This window comes from Telopea speciosissima, chromosome 11 (assembly GCF_018873765.1).
Source record: "Telopea speciosissima isolate NSW1024214 ecotype Mountain lineage chromosome 11, Tspe_v1, whole genome shotgun sequence".
In the NCBI taxonomy this organism is placed as follows: Eukaryota; Viridiplantae; Streptophyta; class Magnoliopsida; order Proteales; family Proteaceae; genus Telopea; species Telopea speciosissima.
The window spans coordinates 39,014,084-39,019,542 of NC_057926.1; positions in this window are offsets into that span (position 1 = coordinate 39,014,084).

The window sequence follows — 5,459 nt, forward strand, 5'->3', positions numbered from 1 at the left end:
TGATGGCAACCGTGTAAATGTCTGCCGGTAAAATTGAGGTAACTTTAACCTAACCTGCCAAAACTTTTGAAAACTAATAAATTTGGGAAGCAATTTTTTGTACAGGAGTATGGCCTACGCCAACACTCCCATGTGTCTATCTCTCTTCTCCTTAAAACAAGGGGACAGAGGTGTCTTTTCACATGGGGAGGAGAGAGATAGACTCATGGGAGTGCTGGTGTAGGGCACACTCCTATACAGAGATCTTTTTCCCATTAATTAAGGTCAATGGAAGTGAAAATTAAAATGTCTACCCTTACAATGCAAGCAACTTTACCCTGCATTGAAGGTATGATAAAAGGTTTCCACAGTTTTTGACCATGAAGCCTTGGTCTATTCTATCATTGCCCCCATTGTTAATTGTAGGATTGGACATTGGAGTTAAGAAGAGTCCCTTCGGGAGCGATTTGGCTCTCCTCCAGCTGTGGCGGGAGCTAGAAGATCCAGCCCAGCAAAACAAGGGGTGTTTGGGTCATTTCAGAGGGGTTTTGGGAGAGTCATCAAATGTTCATGGCTATTTCGTTCTGATCTTTCTTTTTTTCTTTTTCTTTTATCAGGAGGTGGGCTTGCGGTGAAGCTTTATTGTTGAGATTTTGCATTCCCTCTCTCTCTCTCATGCATGTTCTACCCTTTGAATTTCAAAGTTATATGTTGGCAATTTCTAATTTCCGAACTTAGAAGGTTGAATGGAAAGTGCATCCAATTGTTGAAGCCACTCATTTGGTTTTATCGATCTCAATCTTAATCTTTTGAGGTTTGTTATGTCTTGTAACCATTTAATAGTGGTTGAACCTTCTCATATGGTCTTTCAGACCAGACCATAGAATCTCTATCCTTTTTTTTATTTTATTACTTTTTGAGATGGTTCATTGAAAGTTGGTTATAAATCTTCTTCCATTTTGTCTGGGATAAGGAGGATGTGAGAATTTGTTAAATCCAAGGAACGTTGATCGGTTGAAAATAGAGAGAATATTCTTTTTTGGCACGACAGATGGTTTGGTTCCTACTTAGTGACAGAGCTTTCTCCTTTGCTTTCGTCAGCCTTTCAGGATTGAGTCACTAAAGTTTCTGATTTTATTTTGAATGGGAGCTGGAACTTTGGTCGTGTTTCTTCAAACTTTTTGTTGACTGTTTTTTATTCGATCAGGTCTACGCCCATCCCTTCTTCGCACGTTGAAGACTTTTGTTGGTGGTTTCTTTCTTCCCTTTGGCGGGTTTTCCATACAATCTGCTTGGGAGGCGCTTCTATGCTCCAAACCCAAATTTGGCTGGTTCAAGTTGGTTTGGGGATCTCATCTCCATCCGTGTCACTCTGTGTTTGGTTGGAAAATAATTCATGGTAAAGCTGGCATGTGATAACAAGATTAAGGGAAGGGGTGTTTGCTTGCCGTCAAAGTGTGGTCTTTGTTTTTTTCACGAGGAAAGCATTCAACACCTATTTCTCGATTGTCATTACTCTTCCTCCCTCTGGTCTTCCTTCCTTGATTGCTTTGGTGTGGCTGGGCGATCTCATTTTGGGAGTTTCTCGCACTTTGGCAAGCAAGTGATGGCTGCAAAAGGGCTGGTTGTTGGGTCTAAAGGTCGCCTAGTCTGCAGGTTTTATTCTTATTCCTTTTGCAGGCCATGTGAAACCAAGAGCCTAAAGCGATTCTAAACCACATGAAATAAAAAATTTAGATATATGTCCCCTATCACTTTTGCAAGTCCATGTGAAACTCACTAATCAATGATGCTTTGGGATCTTTATCCTCTCAATTACACTGCCCATACTTGACGTCAAGTACATCTAACAGAGGAGGCAGAAATGAATATCCTACCCCCTGCCCGAATACACTGCCCGTGGTGGGATCTACGTGGGTCCATCTCCTCTATTAGATGTACTTGACGCTGTTAAGATGGGCAGTGTATTTGAGAGGATAAAATTTGATGCTTTAGATCTTTATCCTCTCAATTACACACTCCGTACTTGACGTCAAGATACATCTAACAGAGGAGGCAGAAATGACTATCCTAGGCTAGGAAATTCTCAATTATTTTCTTCTTTAAGCCCTGATTTGGTATGAATTTATATTTCAGTTTTTTGGTGTTAATTTTATTTAAAAATTATTTGGTTTGATTTTTGCACATTATTTCAATGAATTGAAATAAATATCAAATGGAGTAGACATTCTGAAATAGTTTAGGAGCTGTTTCAATTTTGAAATTGAAATTAATTTCACTCTTGCTCTTTGATGGGCACAAAATTAATTTGATGTGAAACAATAATTTCATGTTAAAAATAAAACACTATGGCACCGCTTGATAACCTTACCTGGTGTTTCTATTCTGGAAATGTGCTGGGAAACACCAAAACATTTTTTTGTTTCCCAGCACACATTTTTTCATTTTCTTTGCTGAGAAACCGTTTTTCACCCGCTTGGTAAACCTGTTCTGGAAACGTTTCCAGAAAACAATTGAACACCATTGGTGCTTGATAAAATCTGTATATCTGTTCTGAAAATGTGACCAATTTTAATAACATTTATCTTGAATAATGTACTTTAAATAATAAACATTGCAATTAAAAAATATCTTTCCTATTTAATATTAATTACGATAATGCCATTTCTTTATCAATTATACCAAAAAAAGACTTGTAAAATCCTTTTCTGTTACCAACCTCAGCATAAAATTAAAATATCTCATTAACATAACCAAAGTAAGTATAAAAAGATGTCAAATTTCAAAGATGCCATTAAAATTGGGTTCTTGAGTGGATTAGTGGCATAACTAACTATGCTATGAACAGTTGAATAAAGAGGGTCTTGATGGACTCGAACCACCATCCTCTTGGAACATGAGCATTCCAAGTGCTCTACCAATTTGAGCTAAAGGCCCATCAAGTTGTCAATGAATTAACACAACAGATTAAAGATGGTTAGGAAGGTTCAGGTTCCATTACCTTGATGGCAGAATCAACTCACTTACAAAAGAATAAGAAACGTGATAGAAGCAAGATTGAAGAATCCTAAAACCATTGAAAGAAGGAATCCATGGATGCAAACAATGTGGATACATGAACTTGACCCAAAACGCTTGCACATGATCTGAAGGTCATCTCTCACCAACAATGTTGTTTCATATCCGAGAACCCTGAATAAAAGTTATCGTGAAGAGAGCTCCTCAAATGTATGAACGCACCAACAAGCCAATGTGGGACTAGAACTCCATAACTCCAAAACATTCCTCACTCTCCATACTCAGAATAAAAAAACCCAGCTAAAAGTTTTTAATTTGTCTAATGAACAAATAGAATCATGAGGATTAATATTTATATATACAAGATTCTCTTTGTCAATAGAATCCCTGTCAATACACTCAGATGAATTTGAATGGATTGGAAATCAAGTCAATAATTCTGCTAGCTTGTGCATCTTATCATGCAGTTCTGGGCCTAATACTAGTATATGTTAACTATATTTGTAGCTTTAAAAACAAATGAAACAGGACTCTCCAGCCGCAGGCTGTATTTGGAGAGTCCCTAACTGACTCCTAACTAATATTAAGACTAAACTGAAAAAGGAAACCCCTTCCAACTGCAAGCTATGAAAGGGTGTACTAAAGACACTGAATAACTGACATATTATAAAGAAAAAGACACCAAAACAGATCTGGAATTTATATTCAAGTCTGTCTAAACAATTTATCTTTAATAAAATCAAAGAACTAAAGAATGCATAAACTGACCCCATGATTTCTGGTTTCTACTTTCTAGAAGAACCAGAACTGAACCATAGGTTCAAAATGAACCAGAAATCTAGACCAGGTTGAACCACAGGCTCTTCTTTTCCTCTTCCTAGTGCTAGAATTCTGCATCACCGGGTATCAGTAAACTATTTTCACGTCTTCAACTAAATGATCATTTTTTCTTCTTTCTAGCCATTAATAAAGCTGTTAATCCAAATGGTCGTGGAAATATGGAGATGAGGTTGGTGGTTTATGGAGATCTGTCATAGGCTCATAGCTGCCAATTGAGCAAGATAATGTGTATATAAAGTATAAAACACCATGATCTGAAATGTTGAACCATCCTTAGCATTCCCACAATACTTGATCATAGACTATATGTACATCCAAGTTCAGACATATCCATAAAAAGGATGCATTATAGTTTTGCTTTCTATTTTCTTGAATCATGCATAGATCCATATTTTGTGACGATCATCTCAATGATCATAGCTCATTTCGAAACTGGCCTAGGTGCACTATCTCAGTGGACCCATTCGGGTATTGGATGAAGAGGGCATTGCAGCCAAACCAGGTGATCTTCTTGCAGTACAAATCTGCAACTTGGGTCCCCTCCCAGGAGCTGAATGGGGGTTATTCAGGAATATTTGACAGAGAAAATGGGGGATGTTTTCTGACTGACCATTTCCCAGGGGCAGCGAAAGCAATTTTTCATTTCGAAGGGAAATGATATGAAACTCTACTTATTGTTTACCACAAAAAAAAAAGACTCTACTTATTGGGGTTATCTCCAATTTTTTCCAGTTAGATCTGTGGAGTGAAGCTTGATGTGAATGCATAGGGATAGGGATCTGAGTTAATACAAGTAGAATGATAGAGATGACCTACTTAAATGGCACTAAGAGGAGATGCAGATCTTTTTCTGTTCAAGTTTCTAGTATTGAAAGAATTGAAAACAAAGCTTAAAACTACAATTAAATTAGCCTGAACGGATTACAGAGACAGAAATCACATTTAAATTAAAAAAATATATCTATTAATCACAAGAAACAGTTGAGAAGGCTTATAGAGAATCAACTAACTCCGAAAACCAGACAGGGATAAGGTAAAAATAAAAAAATAAAACCAAGATCCAAGAGTAGAGTCTATCAAACCAGAAATTAATCATTCATAAGCAAAACAACTGTTCAAATCCAACCAAACAAATCCAATATGGAGGAATAATGAAAAAACAATCACAAATTAGCAAATCTTTATCACAAAACACTACAGATCTCATAAGTTTCTTCAATTAAAATATGAAAAAGAAAAGAAATTGAGAAGAAAAAAAAAGCCCTGAGATCTTGAACAGGGGAGACAGAGGAAGAGGAAGAGGCCCAGCCATGTAGCTCTATTGAGATCTTGGGTTGGTCACTCTTTCTTACATGGATTCTCTTTCTTCGTTTCAGGGATTCAAAATGGTTTTCTCCTTGTACTATGGATTTAGAACAGAGAGAGCGACACAGAGGGAGAGAGAGAGTGAGAGAGAGTGAGCGAGAGAGAGCGAGTTGAGAAGAGAGAGAGAGAGTGAGTGAGCCAGAGAGAGATGAGCAAGAGAGAAGTTGCAGATTGACACAGAGAGAGTGACCGAGAGAAAGCATAGCTGTGACAGAGAGTGAGAGATAGCAAGAGATAGATGAGTTACCTTGAGAGTT